The following is a 19,097-nucleotide window of genomic DNA, read 5'->3' as shown; positions in this document are numbered from 1 at the left end:
TTATACAGCATTGATTTCATTAGAAGGAGGATTTGATGCAACTTTGCTGTCAAACTGGAGAACCATTAAATGTTATAAGGTAATGGAAACTCCCAAACCCTCAGTAAGGTTTTCTCGATGGAAATATTGAACTATTTAGAATTTGAATATAGCGTAAAAATACAGGCTTTTATGTGCTTTCACATGTTGCCTTAAAGTTAGAAGCCCAGACAGCAGTTGGGTGCTAATGCATAATACTTAACAGAAAAAAACAAGCTAAAATAAAATGTATGAAACAAGTGAAAAATTAAAATCATAGAAAAACTGTGTAAGAGAGAGAAGAGTGAACAGTGCAAATAGTCAGAAGTAAATTGAATGTGCCATTTCTATCAATGCTCTAAGTCTAAAACAAAATTAGGTATTTTGGCCATAACGTTCAGAAATGAACTCCTTAGCGTAGTTTCTAAAATCCATACGCAGGCACCAAAATAAAATTGCCCTCGGTAGTTTTGATACGTGGCAGAAGAACGATGCCAGTGAAGGAAAATGGATATAAAGAGGCAGGCTGCAACATCATGGGCACCCCTAAGCATTCAATATATGCTCGCAATTAGGAGCTTCTACTCCCTTGTTTAATGAGGGACACGTTGAAAAGGTCCAGTGGTATGAATGTGATGGCCACCACAGATGTTAAAGTGTTATACAAATTTAGAAAAGAGAATTTCACAGCCAGTTTGCTGCTCTGGGAAGGCAAAAATTCTGTATGGTCTTAGTTAATATGGACTTTCTCACACACTTTCTTAGGGCAGAATAAATAATTAAACAGCAGGGTCTTATTTGGGATTTATTTAAACATATTTTTTCTATCTACCATATATTTCTTAAAACCAGTAGTTTAAACGTTCATGTCATCATGTGGCTTGCAAACTAGCATAGTAACACACTTCTATAATCCAACATTTCTTAAAAAATCAAACCAAAACAATAACTTTTTTTTTAATCCAAAAATGGTTGGAAACTGTCGGAAACCTCGCTCTGGTAACACAGCATCTGATAGTAGCGCATCACATTAGAAGACCTGAAAGAACTTAGGCCAAGCAAAATATTCATATCTACATTGTTGCTAGTACTGAGGTCAAATATTTGTATAGAAAAATAATATGTTAAGCTTTGAGTAGTGCCAGTGCCCCAGCTAATTTTTTATTTATTTTTTAAAAATAAAATAACCTAGGAACTTAAGCATTTGCAAATAAGGGTATACTAAATTTATGATTGACCGTGTGAAGACTTAACTCTTTCACATATTAAAATGTATGTGACTAAGTTTTACCTTAAGAAAGGAATGTAAGGAGTTGTTTTTAAAAGTCTGAAAATCCGAAAAGCACGAGATATTTAAATAAGTTGTGTTATGCAGCAGTCTGATGATAAATATGGGAAGCCTGATAATGACATTAAATGAGTTTACAGTGGACAGCAGGGGCTAAGTGAAGTCCTTAATCCTAGGTCTCTGGCTCTTCTAAATACAGTACAATAAAAATGGCTCTGTCCTTTATAAAACATGATCTCTGGGGTATTATATTAAAAACTATTGAAAGTAGCACCACATTTTGATTTTCTTCAATTTTTAAGCAAGTTCAGTACTTTAAATATTAATATTTAGCAGCAGTTGAGGAGCATAATTAGCACATGCTTTAAATCAGGGCGGCGTCGGTCAATCTTGCAGTAAAGCCCGATAACTAAAGCCGCTGTCGGGGAGGAGGGCGAGGCGCTGGGGTGGGTGAAGGCAGGAGAAGCCCGGCGGCCGCGGCGAACGGGAGGTGGGCGCAGGCCTGGCCGTCGGGCAGGGTTTGGAGGCAGAGGTGGGTGGCTAATGGGCGAAACAGACTTTTGCGCTGCCTTCGGTACCGTCGCCTGCTCTGGGAGGGGCTGCTCGGCCGGCGAAGGCTGCGCCGGGGGATGGAGACTGGCGGTAGATGGGCAGGTTTCGTGGTCGCGGCAGGCGGGCTTCGGGAAGAGATGGTGATGTGATCGAGTCGCTTTTCCTGGAAGTCCTGCGTGCTTATAACTCTGAAATCTCTGAAAACCCCAAAAGAAATTTATAGTTTTTATAATACTGTGGGGCTTCCTCGATGTGCTTCTAGGAATTCAAACTAGTACCCTAATATTTGAGTGTCTCCGCATCCTTCCCTCCTCTGCGCCCTTGCCTCCCCTTCTGCGCAAGCCGTGATGGGGAGCGGGGTTGGACGGGGCGCGGGAATGATTGCGTCTTGTCTCCAAACGTTACTCGTTCATCAGACCATCTTGTCACAGAATTTGTGCGGTCCCTTGCTGGACCTGCTTTTGCTGCCTGCCTCCGCCACTTCTGTAGCCACAACTTGCATCACTCGCCGCGTTTAAAAAAAAAGCCTAAATTAAAAGTACCGTCTGATATTTGCTTAAAATTCATCTCCTATTAGCTTCAGCAGCTGCCTCCTGGTTCTAATACTGCGAAATTTGTGAATGACAGCTGTGCACTCGTTTCATCCACCGCCTCTGTGAATTTGCAAACCTCAGTCACGTAAGTCCTCCCTCTGCCTTCTTGGAAGAATCTGGGACTTTGTGGCCCCTTCTCGGGAGGCAGCTTCTCCATCCCCTTGTCACAGAGTCACAGAACGGCTCGGGTTGGAAGGCACCTTTTGAGGATCATCCAGTCCAACGCCCCTGCTGTGGGCAGGGACGTCTTTCACTGGATCAGGTTGCTCAAAGCCCTTTTCAACCTGACCTTGAATTTGACCTATGATGGGGCATCCAACCTGTCCCAGTGTCTCACCACCCTCATCATAAAGAATTTCTTCCTTACATCTAATCTAAATCTCCCCTCTTTCAGTTGAAAACCCTTGTCCTGTCACTACAGGCCCTGGTAAAAGTCTCTGTCTTTCTTATAACCCCCTTTAGGTATTGAGAGGCTGCAAGCAGGTCTCCCCAGAGCCTTCTCTTCTCTAGGCTGTCATTTTGGTTGCCCTTCCCTGTACCTTCTGCAATTTATTATGTCCCCCTCGAGCTATGGAGGCCGTATTTTTTTATTGAATTCAGTTTTACTTCTCTGTGAGATGATATAAATCACAGATTTCATTCAAGGATAGTGGTAAACATCACTGGAACTTTATTTGTGAGCTAAGTTTTGACTCAGGATGATGAGCTGGGATGATGAGCTAATGAGGTCTGTTTTGATGTATAATTTTGTTATTTCACATCAATTACTAGCTGACAGATAAGCTTTGCAGCAATTGATTATCTAAATAAGAGGCTTGATATCCTGTGGGAAAGCTGCTGGGGACTGAAGGTGATGCTAAATGGACGGATAGCGGCCTCCTGTGAGCTGACACGTCGTGTCACAGACAGTTTTGTCGGCCGACACAAGGGACGCCGGTTCTTAAGCGGAGGGGAAGAAAGCCCGTGGAGGGCTGGGGTTTCTCTTGGGGCTGCTTTTGTATTTTCACAGATCTCTTCAGTTTTTTGCAGGTGCTTCTGTCCTTTCCTCTAACAAAACAATTAGTGAGGGATCGTGCCCCTTGCTCTTGTCACTATATTCCATAGGAGCTCATTTAGTAGAGAGTTTGTGATGTGATGTTTTTCATAATATTTTAATTAAACAGAGTTGAACTTGAAAAATCTCTCTTTTTTTAAGTTTTATTTTATTTTGGCGTTTTAAAAAAAAAACTTTTTAATTTTAGGTGTTGCTAACAAAAATTAGAAGGTGAAGATTCCTGGCTGGAAAAACCCCAGTAAATGGAAAAAGGAGAATACTTGTACATATTCATTTTTTCCATTTAATAAGGAACAACAACAACAAAAAGTTTTAATAATTCACAGGGACGCAATGAGTATTTTCCTTTTATTTATGCATATTTATCACTTGGCTTGAATTGTAAACATATTAATTCCTGCCTACCAGTTAATGACTTTGGGTAATGTTCGTGCTGTCTTTATGCAGAAATTGTCCATATACCTCACAGTTACTTATAGGAATAGACTTAATCAGGTTTACTTCCTTAGCCCTGAAAGACATTTTGTCTTACTCTAAGTAGTTTTTCTAAGGTATGTTTAAAGCACTCTTTTTTTTTTTTAATCCTTAAATATACCTCTCAACAGATAATAAGTATTTTTCAGCCATACCAATAGAAGGTACTTACTGTTTTGAAGACTTATTTTTGCCAAATGTCAAGAGTGGGTTGAGTGTTGTAGGCTCTGCCGTAACTCAGGGATGGTTTCTTTTTCTGCTGTGGTTTAAAATGTTATGCGCCAAAAGGAAGTAGTTCTGATGGCATTAAATGCATGGCTATTATGTCAGGAAAAACACTTTCAAAGTGATGGTACTGTTGCGTTCAAGTAGGAATAAAGCATTGCACTCGTGTTTTGAGACCTAAAGACAGGCCCTGGGATTAACTGGGATATTTGAGATCTCTCAAGTATTCCCTCTTCTCCTATTTTTCATATTTTTAGTATATCGAAGTAGTATTGTATCATATAGAAATATAGTGCCATATTTGTATTCTATGATATTTTAATGATATGGTAGTTCTATTATTTTTAAATATCGGAAAAGACATGGTAAACATGCTCATATCTGTGTCACGAAGAAATTGGCTATGTTGATGAACCAAATTGAATAGTGTTTTTAGTGGAACATAAAAACCAATAACTTTTCTCAGGAAAATAACAAAATTACCCTTGCTTCCTATAATGATTCCTGGTTAATTTGGATAAACCATGGGATTCAAATATGGCAATGAAAATCTCTCAGTACGGCCCCCGTGCAGCCCTCCTCCCGCTCCCACAGCTTTGGTGTCCGTCTGTGTTTTCAGGATTGTTCCTTGCAAAGAAGTAAGTTAATCTGCTTCAGAAATATTATTGATACCCAAACACTAACATGGTTCAAGCTTTCCAAAATAATCCAGGGTTTAGTAGGACTGAAGTGGGCATGTTTGTGATTTGAGAACGGAGGGTTTTCAACAGATAAGCCTTTCTTTCCATGTACACACTGGAGTGGGATAATTTTGCTGATCCTGTTTGCAATTTACTTTTTGAGAGTTACTTGAAAAAGATGTGAAGAAAAAAATCAGCTTGCACTTTTTTGAACTAGTGAAGGCCATGCAATGTTTTGCACGGATCCGAGCATGCAGAGGCAGGAGAAGTATGATTTGTGTCTAACTCTTTCTCTGCATCCCTTGAGATTTCTGTGGCGATGCGAAGTGACTTTTTAGTATTCAGTGTAAAGAAAAACGTTCCAAACGAAAGCTTTTTGTCTCTGAATGGACTCGGGGACCGGACAGCTGTATACGTGCGCATGAGTTGAATGCATCTTCGGAGTTGTAATGTGTTTTCCATCTCGGTAGTGAAACTCTTCCACTGAGGGTCTCTTGCTCTTTGCTTTCAATGGTGCTTTCCCTGGGCTCCATTTTGCTAGCTTTCGTAAGGAGGTAGTCCTCAAACTTCCCTCTTCAACATTTACAAGCTCGGTGCTTTTATCCACAGAGTTTTTGGTTGTTTTTTCCCCACTTGTTTGAACGTCTGAGCTGTCTTAGCCTTGGTCCACGTGCATCAGCTCTGACTTCCAGCTTTTCTTTTGCGGGCTTAATGGCAAAAATACTGGCAGTATTTATATGAGGTACGCAAAGGTGTTGATCCATTGCTGGATCCGCTGGGATCGGGGAGTGTGCAAAGCAGCAAAGAAGGGAAGAGAAGCAGACCCACAGTTTCGGTAACATCTCGTGATCGTATACGAGAAGGAAGATGGCACTGGGGTCAAGCACAAGTCTAAAACGGGAAAGCTGCAGGCCATCTTCGGCCTAGGTACCATCTCCTTCGTCCGAGCAGAAGGGCGCGGGGTGCTCAGGCGGCGCAGGCCGCTGCCACGCTGCTGGCTTTATTCAGCTGTGACAAATGCCACTCTGCGGTATAAAAAATAACAATTTTTTTTCTTCCTTCAGCTTTCTTGCCGTATTAGAGCCATATGAAGAAGTGTTACGCGCATAAAGATGTGGATTATCATGAAAATTTTAATTAAATGACTGAATAGTAACTAAAGGCGGCAGAGGAGGCCGCGTTACTAAATTAAATTAATCCCATGTAGCTTTTGCTATAGGAAGGAGGCAGCCTGCGAGAGCTGAGCTCTGCGGAGCAAACCAGCCCCTTCCCCACCGCCTTCTCGGGAGCGCGGCCGCCCGTCCCGGGCCTGCGGCCCCTGCGCCCGTTCCTCTGCTGCCGTCCCAGCGAGAAAAGCTGATTTTTTTTACTTTGGAATGATATAAGTCACTGATTTTAATCTTGTTTTGGATTTAATTTTAATTGCGTTTTGAAAAAGAGATTAATTCTCATTTAGGTGCGGATATGTAATTTAAAAAGATCTCTCGACTTAAGTTGCTTTTGTTAACCACATGCGTAGGCTGTACGTATGTGAAAGCAATTACATAGTTGAATATACATCTAATCCCATTCTTAATGTTTAAGTGTTATTGTGTTAGAAAATGATAAATGACTCCTTATTTGTGAGAGGATTTACTTTTTTCCCTTATGATTTCTGCCAAGACAGGGTTGGAAGGAAAATGAAATTCAATTATAAATCGAAATGTATTTCAGTGGTGGAAAACCAGCACTTAAAAATGCTTTGTTATTACTTGAATATATTGAGTGTGTTGGATATTATAAGGAAAATTATCAAAACATGTTTTGCACTTTAGTCATAGTGAGTTCTTCAATACAGAAGGTATTCCCCTAAAATGCTTTAGGTGGTTTTTGGTAGGCCTGCACGCACAGATAAACCTGAATTAGCTTCATCTGGAACCAGTAGAGGTTTATGAGCAAATATTTCCTCTTGGCCGTGTGCTTATTGCTGCCACGCTGGGCTAACAAGCATGGGGAGGGCGCTAGGCAGACACTGGGGTGCTGCTTTGGGTCTCGGCATGCCTGGCTGCCACCAGATGGTCGCTGGAGGCGGATGAGCTCTGTCCTTCGGGAGCTGGGAACTCCACTCCCACATCTTGCCTTTTCCATGGAATGGAAAAGGGAAATGAGATGTCCTGGGTTTAAAATTTTTAATTTGTTTCTTAACTTCCAAGTGTATGTTATTCATCTGAAAGAAATGGAAAAAAAATCAATTTAAAAATAAAAATCTGTGCGCGTGCAGAAGAAACTCCTGTGGCCATAGCCTGGTCTAATTACTTCGAAAAGATGTATGTGCCAGTTGCTTGCTTCAGTTCTGTGGTTTGGCTTTCTTAAAATAGGCTTCTCAAATTTTAATTATTCCAACCGATTAGTTCTTCAAGTCAGCATGCTTTCCATGTATTCTAAATACTTTTTTAAAGAAACATATTTCAATTTAATGCTTTTTGAATTCAACCTTTTTATTCACACGGGTTAGCGCCGCTCCCATTTACTGTTTGTTCTTACCCTGAGAGCTGTCGGGGAGGGTTGAAAGCAGAAATCGCCTCCCGTTGCCCTCTGCGCCCGTAGCTGCGTAAGTGCTGTTGTCTTCGTGATGCCTGCTGCCTTATTTTTCCGTGCTGCCTCCTGCTCCTGAAGCCAAGCGTGGCTCCTTCGGCCTTAACGGCGAGGCAGAGGTGTCCCTGCAGGTACCCAACCCTGGGCAGGGCCCACAGAGGATTGCTGGCTCCGGCTTTGTGGTCCCACACGGCTCTGTTGTGCTCCGAGCCGGCGTTTCATGTTTCCTTTTGTGCTGTTGAATGTTGTTATTGGCCCCAAACCAGAAAAAAAGCCCAGTTTGTCCTTAACCTCACTGACAGCCTCCTTTTGTCCTGCTGGTGTTGGGTTTCTGCTGAGTTTAGGTATGCTGATTTCTGCAGCAGGAGAAGGATAAAGACCTATTTATCGGTAACATCCTCTTGGAGCGTATTATGTTGAACTTCTTGGTCATCGTTCCAAAAAGAGTTTTAATTAATTTAGTTTTCCACAATAGAAATGTTCAGCTCTTTTTGCTTAGATTGCATATTATAGATCGATTTCGTATTCTTTTTATGAAGTAGCTTTGAGCTTTGAAGCTCTTCTTGATACTGTACATTGTTTAGCAATAGGTTGTCTGAAAGAATCCCCCAAAGTATTCTGAGTTACTCTGAGTTTAATAAGAAATAGAATTCAAATTCAATAAAGTTACGGGGAAGAATTCTTGTCATTCTTGGAGATGCAACCCACGTATTATTGTTTTCAGGTTCTGCAGATGAGTCCTTCCCCGTTTCCTTTAATTAAATGCAGAGTGCTAAATAGGTCTGTGTTCCTTGATAGTGTATCCTTATGAAACATAGATATGGCTGCTTCTCTGAATGTCTGTAGATAGCCTCCCATACTGTCTGTAGGAAAATACTTAAACCTGAACTTCTTGCTTTTCATTGTCTAAAAGGAAACACTACTGAGTTTCTCCCCTGCTCCTGGCAAACCTTGCACACATTTTACAAATTATAACAAGCTGAAGAAATTATAGATGAAGTAAGAGTGCCAGCGCGAGAGACAACCTACGTAGGCATTAGACGAAGAGAAAACTTGCCGGTAGACAATTCCCGTAGGATAATGGTGGTGATGTTCCCGTCTGTCCCGGTGGGAGAGGTGGAAGCTGGAAGCCTGGACCCTGCGATGGCCGTAAGTGGGCGGGCGGCAGAGCTCTTCTCACAGCTCTGCGACCGTGGCACACGGGGCCCCGTGCACACTGCGTCTGCTCGGGGGTTCGCGGCCTGTAATGGAAATAATGGGGTTTCTCATTCCTCTGGTGAATCGTATCCTAACTTTCCAAGGAAAGTCGCAACACGTGCATTAGCAGGAGCTGTGCTCCTCCAGACCCTGTCCTTGCATCTGTCCTGAAGGACTGCGGGTGTGATTTGGGAGCCAGATTCCAAGGGAAGAGGCAGGTAAGGTGAGGATATCCCTGTAGGCAGAGAAAAGCAATTTCACTTCCATGAAATCCCCTGTTTGCTGCTACTAGGTATTAATCTTTTCAGCTCCTCTTATCTGTCAATATTGGTACAGAAAGTCTAACTTAAAATGTAACCTGCCTGGGAATTGCGTTTCTCTTATTTACCATAATGGCACGTGGATTTGTATAAATACTACTAATTTGGCTACTGTACTATGAAATATCACAGAAAGTTGAAGTTAAGTTAGAAAAGTCATACTAAAGGACCAGACTCTTATCAGCAGTGCTATCTTTCTCTGTTTAATCAGTTTTCCTACTCTTTGGGGAGGAGGGAATGAGAACATTGACTAATGGGGTTTTCATTTTGATAACATGCAAATGTGAAAAGAGCCCTGTCTTTATTTTTAATGCTGATGAGAGCCTTGCAGTAATTCCTGTCTGCAAGGACTATGTAACCTTCTACAGCGCTGAAAGCTGAGAAGCACAGCACAACATCAGAGACTGCCTTCCCCAAAAACCTCCTCCCCGTATCCACTGTCTGTTCTGTCCCGAAGACTTCATAACGGAGCAGCCCCGGTGGCGTGGTGTGATGGTTTATGTGATTACCAACCAAAGGTAGAAATTAGTTAAAAAATGCAAAAGCTTCCCCAAAGAGACCTCTTCTTGCAAGATGCTTTTTAATCCAAGGATATCTAAACTGCGTGTTTCTATCAATTAAATTTTGATTGCACATATTTCTGTTCTTTCTTTCAAGCTTGCTGAGCCCCTTAATAAACCAGTTGTTAAATATTTTATGTCACAACAGTCAAATGAGAGGCACCAAAAGTAGAATAATTTGTCTAAGAAATGGCTGTTGCTTTTAGAAGTGTATTCATCTGGCAGGGTCGCCTGTCTTGTATGAAGAGGAGGTTCATTTAGAAGATAATACATCTTCCCTTAGTATTCCCATGATTTGTCGTAGTGATACCTTACTGCAGCGTGATTTGCCTGCTGCAGAGAGGATATCCATAACACCTGTAGGCTATCACAGTTACTGAAAGGACTTCAGTGCAGTCATTCGTAACATAGGACGCCAGTTGTCTTTTCCTTGTATTTGCAAAACTTAAATTCTTCAGCTGGTCTGCATCAACGCAATCATAGTTTATTTACATGGCTTTCAACATTGGTCATGTCTGATAAATAAAATTGTGCTTCTGATTGCGTTAACTAACATTGTCGTTTACAGATGTGTTCAGCCATGAGTAAAGCGTTGTGGTGTAGGATCCAGAAACTATATTTTGCTCGTGCCTCCTTCCAGTGTCCTTGCAAAGGCCGCGGGCTGCCGTGCTAGCTGCCGACCGCCTGGCTTTTGCGAGCATCTCCTTTCCCGCGGTGACGTTGTAAGTCTTGCCGGGGGTCGGTGCTGGGCCCCTTCTGTTGCCTCTGTAGCTGGTGCCGACACAGCAGCGTGGGCGACGCAGGGCGAAGCAAACCTCCCTGGATGCTGAGGGTGCTGCCAGGACAGGACACGCTCCTGCGCTGTGTGCGCGCGTGTCTGCGTCTCGGCCGTGTTATCCTCTAGCTTGATTTTTGTTTTAGCTCTTTGGTGGCTTCTGTTTGCTGCAGAGAAAGTTCAGCTTTTTTTCCTTGTCGTTTATCTAACACTGAGTGCTAGAACAGATAGGTCTTTCATTTTGAGAGTGCTTCAAAGGATGATAATAATAATTATAGTTAAATTAGCTTCCTAACAATAATGTGAAGAAAGTAAGACATAATTTTGTGTTGGGAAATCTAAAGCAAACAAGATGAAAGGCTTTCCCTGGGGCGAGGAAGGCAGTTAGTTTGAGGTTCATATTAGTGTCAGGAACTTTGTTATTCCCATGTTAAGTCTGTACCAAGACGATTGCACCGTGTGCGAGCGTGCACCCGTTCTGTGGGCTGCTGGCTCGCGTATCCGTCGCTCCTCATGGATGCTGGGGACAGGGAGAGGTGGAGGCCTCGGGGAGGTGCTTTTGTATGAGTAATTCCCCAAACGCTGGAACGGTAGATGAGGATTTTGGAAAAGTACAGACCAAATGACTGTGCGTGTTTATGAATACGTCTGCTCACTTAGCTTAACTCCAAGCCCCAAATAAGTAGCATATAATGGCATTGGTACTTAAATTGGACAGCAAAGATTTCCAGTATGCGCGTGAACTCTGGAGAGAGGTTATCTCCAGTCCGGTGTCATTATATGGAAGAAATGTCCAATTTACAAGAGAGATTGAAAGGGGCAAACAAAATCTTTCTGCAGAGAGATGTCTTTAAATGACAGGGTGGGTTGGATTGTCAAGGAGGAAGGTGAGAGCAATGTTTTTCCACCAAAACAGGGGAAGAGCGGAGGCTGAAGCTAAGAGGAGGCCACGGGAAGGAGAGGGCTCGCAGAGTCCCGTGGGAAGGGGCACCCGGAGGTGCTCGCCGCCGCTCTTCATAGCCCCCCAAAACGCTGGTGCCTGCAGTAAGGAGGCAGTGGGATTAAAAACTCTGGCCATGCACTGGGGAAGAAGGCTGCTGGTTGCTGTTGATGGGAACATCAGCTGCATTCCCGCTTAAATAACCCAGGTGTAACCTTCTACAGCTAGAGCTGTAACGGCAAAGCTGACGGAACATCGTTAAATGCATTTGAGGACAGTGGGTAAATCTTAAACCAAGTGGTACCGGTCTAAATTCCTGTATCTTTTTAGATGGTGCAGAAACGTCAGTGCACATCTCTCTGCTCTGCTGTGAGTTTGCATCTTTGAAGCCTTACTCAAAGGTTGCTCCTCTGCGTGGGGCTTGGTGGACACCATTCCTCAAATAGGGACTGATGCAGGGGCACACCGGCTCTGGGCTCTTCTGCGTCTCTGTCCTTGTCCTTCCCCATGTGTCTGGATATCACGAGTGATATGAAAGGCTTTGAGTGTCAACCAGTGATAATTACAATAAAAGTAAGGAATTCTAAATCCCAGAATGGTTCCATTCCTATATTAAGTGCTGCATGTGTGCAAAATTCTTTAAAAACGTATTTTGTATGGCTTTTCCTTATTTTTTTTTTTTTTTTTACTGTTTGAATACTGGCTATACCTATAAATACTTTTGTTTTCTGTATTTTATTACTTACAATTTTATTATTAGCATTAGTGTAAACCAAGATACCCGAAACAGATTTATTGAGGGCGATTCTCTAGACTTTCAGCGAAATAATTTTTAGTATAGCAGGGGGAGAAAAAAGGTGGGGAAAAGTAATTGCATTTAGAGAACCAAAAATAAATGGACTGACCTTCAGCAATCTTAAGCGCTGTGATTTCCATTGAAGGGCATACTGTTATTACTGAGACTGTATAGGGCTTTCTAAAGGGAAGCATTTTTGGTCAAAATGGACTTCTTTGAAAAAGAGCCTTAGAAAAATGATAAATGGTGGTGTTAAAATGTCTCATTAATTTTTTGTTTGCCTTTTACGAAAGTTAGTGCAAAGCGCTTTCAAACTAGGGAACGCTTTGTATATATTCTCACTGCGCGTATCATCAAGTTTCTGATAAATAAGCCTTTTACAAAATGAATTTCGGTTGAGCTCTCGTGATCTCGGGCTCTGGCTTTGACCTGCGTGAAGAGCCTTCTCGCTGTTCCTGCCAGGGAGGTTTCCCTGTATTCAGAGAGTTGCTGTTGGTTTGTCCCTGCTGTTTGGGAATATAGGATTTTCCTTCAGCTGAAACACTAATCAGGATTTTGTTTATTCAGAATTCATTTAGAAGCAGCAGATCAGAGCCCGTAGCAGCGTTACGGCACAGAGATTGGGCAGGAGTGGGAGCCTGCGGGTCCGGCCGGGCAGAGTGGCGGAGAGCTGCCTCTGAAACGGGGGAAGGTGGCTGTAGGTTTGGTCTTCTTCTAGCAGTTGATAGTTGAAAGAAGTTTGGAAACCTTTGGACAAGGACTTCTTGCTAAGAACCAACCTTTCCAAATAAAATACTTGCCCAAATAAATGCATAATTATGGTACTTCAGTATGGCTTTTTCTCTCTGTAGTTCTCAAAGTAGTTTTCTCAGTAAAGCGTGAAGTAGGAAACTGAAAAACATACCTTTGTTGCATTTATTTTGCATCCACAAAGTTATTTTGTTAATTGCAGGAGCTTTTGTCAACTTAAAATGTCTCTCGGGAACTTTTTGCTTACTGGTTTGCCAGATAGGAGTCATGCTAAGCAGTTCCTGCGGGGGCTCAGCATGGAACTGACCTCTCTCAAATTTTCTCTTTTATGTAAAATGCCTGATTTGTGTTGTTTGTGAGAGCTTACGGATGCAACGGTTTGCACCAAAGAGGCTGGAAACTGCAGACAGGTGCGGGGCTGAGCACATGGGGCAGCGACAGAGGGGCTGGCAGATGCTGGGCTCCTGAGGGTTCAGGGGAGGTCCCCAAGATGGGGAAAGTTGGGAGCTTGTGGCTTCTGGCAGCAGCAGGATGGCTCTGCTCTGCCTGCAGGGAGGCTTTGAGGGGACCTAACAGCAGCCCCCCAGGCTGTCGAGACGCCAGGGCCAGGCTCTTCAATGCAGTCGATCTCCACCCTCGGAGGTTTCAAGACGCGGTGGGGCAGAGCTCTGAGCAGCCGTGTCCAGCCCTGGAGCAGCCCTGCTTCCAGCAGCCTGGAGGAGAAGCCTCCTAAGGTCCCTGAGATAGCCTACCTCATTATCCTGGTGACAAGCTTAGCACACCTAAATGCTATTCTTCCATACCTCACCTATGAAAATGGAAAATTTCCTTGGACTTTGTGCTCTTTTCAGGAAAATCAGCTAAATTTACATTATTTTCTATTTTGGAACCAGAGTGCTTAGCTGGTCAGGATGTAGTAATCAGCACTGAAGTCCTGTAAAGGATTTCCTTTTAAAACAGGTTTTCTATTGATTGATAGAGATTGAACTGCCAGAGATCAAATCTGGATCTGTAAAATATGTTCTGAGGTAAAACAAGTTATGCAAGACTAAATAAGCTAATATTCACCTATAAGCTTCCGTATCAGTCTTCTGAATTTTGAATAGCGTTGACCTAAATGGGGTTTCTGCTAGGCAGAAACTAGGCAAGCACTGGGCTGCTTAAATCAGATTGGGTAAAGGAGTTGGCACGTCCTGTCCAAGAGCTCTGAGAGCAAAGTTTGTCAGCTGAAAATACCTTAGTGGATCTTGCTTCGTTTTCAAGAAGATGCCTTTGTAATAATGTTTGTGGCAGCAGGAAAAAAATCCCAAACATTTATCACTCACATTGTCACAAATGTTAACTTCTGTTTCTCAAAGGAAGAAGACTCGCGTGTTTTATTCCTTCCATTTCCCGGTGTTCAGGAAGGCAGGATTTGGCCTAAGGAAATGGAAAGTAGCGTATATTCAGTAAGAAATAAAGTGATAAATGTTAACGTTTTGCACTTGTTTACATTCTGCTGCTGTATCCATGAAATAACTTTCTCTCTAAAGGTGCTGCTGAATTTACTGTCAGATTTTCTATTACAGGAAAAGAAATGTTTGTTCTAATACTATGAGCAATATACGTATGAAATTACATACATACACATATATGTATAAGTATCTTTAGGGGTGTTTGGCTTTGTTTTGGTTTCGATTCCTGTCCTTACTCGCGCGACGGCACGGGTAGATGCTGCTGGTAGAAGCTTGAGGAATCCGTGTCAGACTCCTTCTCCGTGCCGCACGGGCTGCGGGGATGCGGTGCCAGCTGCGCCTCCCGCCCGCCGCGCGCTGGCCAGCGGGCATCCTTCAGCCCAGCGCTCTCTCCAGCGCCGAGACAAGCCCGTGGCCAGAAACGAGGTGTTTTGCTCCTGGGGAGCTGAATTACGTTCCTACAGAGCTATCCCCATTCCCAGTTTTGGCATATTTGCTGTTGGCTCTTAACCTTCATCATGCGCGTTCACCGGTGCTTGCGGTGATGTGACAGGAGCCTACGCCGGTGCATTTTAACCGGTAGCTAATGGTGAGCTGTGTGCTACTGGGTCGTTATATATTATACAATATAAAATGTTCTTCAGAACGTGAAATGCAGGGACACCCTTTGCCATATCCATGTTGGGTTATCATCGAATCATAGAATGGTTTGGGTTGGAAGGGACCTTGAAAGGCCATGAGCAGGGACATCCTCACCCAGATCAGGTTGCTCAGAGCCCCGTCCAGCCTGGCCTTGAAGGTTTCCAGGGATGGGGCATCTACCACCTCTCTGGGCAACCCCTTCCAGTGTTTCACCACCCTCATCGGAAAAAATGTCTTCCTTATATGCAGTCTGAATCCACCCTCTTTTAGTTTAAAACCATTCCCCCTTGTCCTATCGCTACAGGCCCTGCTAAAAAGTCTGTCCCCATCTTCCTTCTAAGCCCCTTTAAGCACTGCAAGGCCGCAATCAGGTCTCCCTGCAGCCTTCTCCTCTCCAGGCTGAACACCCCCAGCTCTTTCAGCATCTCCTCGTAGCAGAGGTGCTCCATCCCTCTGATCATCTTTGTGGCCTCCTCTGGCCCCGCTCCAGGCTGGTTGTAATGCCTTTTATAATATTTTGCTTAAGTGAGCAAACTTGTTTGCAAACACATTGCATTTTACATTTAGTAATGAGGTAGCTCGTCTTGCGTGGCAGCCCACGGTCTCAGCAGTTACCAACAAGTTGGAATGTGGGGCATTTTATAGATGGATTTTTATCTTGCGAATCCAGAAGTGGTGATAATTTCCTTCGTGGCTTCTAGAAATGATAACAACTGATTTTTATTTCTTAAATTGCTGCTAATATGTATAGAGTACATCTTGTAAGCAAAGAGAAAACTTACTTCCTTTTTATATCCTTGCAAACTGTCTCGTAATTGTGAGGGACTTAAACCCTTTTCAACAAAGTAAATTTTATGAAACTGTTCTGAAAGCCAAAATGTAGGGAGAAGTTCATTCGAATGTTTTGGGGTGGTTTTATTTTTTTTTTTTTAATTATTTATCCATTTATTTATTTAGCTGTGTAGTCTTTTAAGGCCATGTAAGGAAAATTTTATTGAAAAATAAATGCAACTTATGCTTTTTCATCTGTTCCTGATCATGGTAATAGGGACATTATAATGAAACATCCCTTCACTTAGCGTAGTTTTGATTTCCCTTAGATTTTCTCACTCTACATAAAGAGCTTAATATTTCCAACTTAGAGATTTCCCTGGAAGAAAAAGGACAAGACTATTTAAAATAGGCTGGTTTACCCCTGAGGGAGAAAAGCATTGGCATGTGTTGTTTCTCCTGCAGGGAATTCTCTTCTCATTCTGAAATTTTTCAGTGTTAGTATTACTTGTGGGGATTATTTGATACTAAAATTTCCCTACCCGTATCTGTTAAAGGGCCATTTGAACATTTATTATTTTATTATAAAGATCTTTTACGAAAGTAAGTACTTTCTGAGCATTCATGTGCCTCTTCAACTTTTCCTTCAGAACTGTATTTTACAGGAATTAGAAATCAGTTTAAATTTTGGAATTGCACGATCATTTTCTTTTAATACAAAATGTATTTTCTGAATAATAATGCATTGTTCCCAAAGACGAATCAGCTGCTTTGGTGTTTTGTTTTGTTTTGTTTTTCTTTTAACGGAGCTGAATTACCAGTCCTCCAGCACGGGAGCGGGATCTGCCTTCCCTTAGGCCAGGCTTGCGAATGCCCTGGATCCCATGATTTTGCTTTGGGAATACTAAATTCCCCCTTGCCTCAGTGTACCTGGTTTGAAAAGAAAGAATGAATCCAGCGCCTCTGCTTTTGGGTAGGAGAGAGATTAATTGTGTTAAACTGCTTCCAAAGTGAATGTGCTTCTCTGGTACGATGTGTGGAAATGATCTTAGTCACTGTGTGACTGCTTCATTTCTGAGCTTTGCAATAAGGAGGGATGTGAAAGGCTTTTGGCATAAACCTTGACACTATTTCAGTGAATAAATAGCTAATAATTGCACAGGGCAATGGCAAGCCCCCGGTGTTGCCCTTGCAGTACGTGCTGTATAAATGTAGGTTTGCAATTACTCCTACAGTTAAAATTGAAATTGATTTTTTAGAGAATTAGTTTTTTTTTTTTCTCCTGTGTATTGCTTGGAGTGGTATGCTGCAGAAGATGACAATGGTCTCCAAATCCAACTAAAGATTAAAAATCAATTTAAGATTAAAATTTAATGACGTTGTTAGCTATTGCTAAATAGTTAATAGACCGTATTAAAAACACCTTCAGTACAAATATTGCCTGTAAATAATTACAAGTTTTTATTAGCATTGTAATTAAGAGCATGCTGGCTGCAAATGATAGCTCTCTAAGTGTAAAGAAAATTATGAAAAGTAAGCAGATGACTGGTAGTGTACTTTTTCCTAAGATTAAATAGATTTTCCTAACCAGCAGGGGCTTAAACACTATTTAGCAGGTGAGGATCTGAAGATAAATGTTGTAGCAGAGACGTCTGCGTGTGTAATGCAACAGAGACTTAAAGGAACAATATTATATCAAAGAAGGAAAGGGTTTTTGTTACCAAGAGAGTACAAAGATGAGCATGAATCATTGTTTTATGCAGGGAAACAGGAAAAAACGTTGATTAACTTGTCGAGGACCCTGAACCGTTCTGCTCGGCACCACTTCTGGGACTCGGCGTAAGCTGACATGACAACATTTAGCAAGCTTCTGTAATTTTCTTTAACTACAACTTAAATGCGCTACCGAATCCCATCATATTCACGTTTCACTTGTGTTTGCTAAGCTTCTTTATTTTTCGGTATTTATTTTTTTCTCCAGCAACTGTTCCAGGTTTTTAACAAGCTTTCGTATTTTCACACTTCCCCGTGGAAGCAGAGTGTTTAACCACCAGACATTAAACTTTCATGTGTCCTTGCCGATTCTCACCACGCTAATTAAGAAGATACTCATCTGTAATTCCCTCTCTCTTCAGTGACTCATCGTTTTCCCTGCCCAACGGGACCGTCGTCACAGCAGCTCCCCGCGCACCAGCGCGCCGCTGCGCGGGGAGGGCTGGGCTGCCTGGCAGGAGCCGGGGATGCTGGGGGAAGAGAGGGCTCCGGTACCAGCAGCCATCCCGGCGAGCAGCCAGAGGAGGGGAGAGGGTCACTGGTAGGTGCAGAGGAGATGGCAGTCAAATCCACCCGCCTCTCTAGCTGCTCCTGCGTCTAAAACTGAATATTAAAATGCATTTGAAAGTTTAACAGTTGCTCCACATTCATCTTTTTGCATACAAGGTTGCCATAATAATTTCCTCAGGTATGAAATTCGTCTTTTGACTGTCGCGGCCGTGTATCTCAACTCAAACTACTCGCCAAAGGGGTAGGCAAACACAGAAACGCGACCAAGCTGTTAGCCAGTGACAGAAACCACTTTGTTAGAGGGAAGCAGAGGCTGTCTGTTGACTGCTGGATTACCTGGAAGGGGCTGGATTTGCTAACGTGGGGTTGGTGTGTTTATGTGAAGGAAGGTAAAGATACATTTAGGTGTTTGCAAAGCGATGGACTTTACAGATTATTTGAGTGAGCGAGCGTCTATAAAAAGATACCATGAGCAAAACTAAGTTTGTCTTCAGCTCTCCGGAGCATTTATGAGCCATCTGCAGAACCTTGCGTGAAGTGATGGACTGAATTACATCTGCAGCCTAGTCTTAAGCAGCCAATTTAAAAAATTTATAATTCTGACTAGCAATGAAACATCACTTTGATTGATGACATCATTAGGGGAAATAGGACTGACTATTATGGGCTATTGAATATTTTCTTGCAGGCATAAGCCCTTTTACAGTGTCTGTTATGTAGAGCGCTTGTTATACGGTGTTTTGGTAATTAACGTTTTGAGATTTTTTGAGATGATCCCGTCTTATTTACATTTCATAGTAGTAAACATTATCTTTGTACAGCCACAGCTTCCATTCTTGTCATAGTTTGTTATAAAGTTCTTTTGATGCCACGGACCAGCAGCTCGGGTGGCCTTTCCCGTTCATATTCACGCCGTTTGCATCTGCCTAAGAACTCATCAGGTACCGTTGCATTGGGTAGAAAAAATAATTCTTTCGCATGGACAAAATCAGTTATGGAGGAGTTTAGATCTAAACTCCGTTACGTAGGAGAAAAGCAAAATCAAGGAGTGCTTATCTGGCGGAGGTTGGGGGATTAGACTGTAAATAAGAGGGCTTGTAACACACACAGATAACCTCGTGTCGTTTTGCATTTGATCTCAATTACTTGGA

General features: G+C 42.5%; 1 protein-coding gene across 4 annotated transcripts in view; it reads left to right on the top strand.

The window, feature by feature from the left end:
- DOCK1 (dedicator of cytokinesis 1) overlaps nt 1–19,097 on the top strand; it is a 315,877-nt gene that overhangs the window by 160,894 nt on the left and 135,886 nt on the right. The gene's annotated exons all lie outside the window — the stretch shown is intronic.

This window comes from Platalea leucorodia (assembly GCF_965183815.1).
Source record: "Platalea leucorodia genome assembly, chromosome: 4".
Taxonomy (NCBI): domain Eukaryota; kingdom Metazoa; phylum Chordata; class Aves; order Pelecaniformes; family Threskiornithidae; genus Platalea; species Platalea leucorodia.
This window is presented reverse-complemented; position numbering and strand designations above follow the sequence as displayed.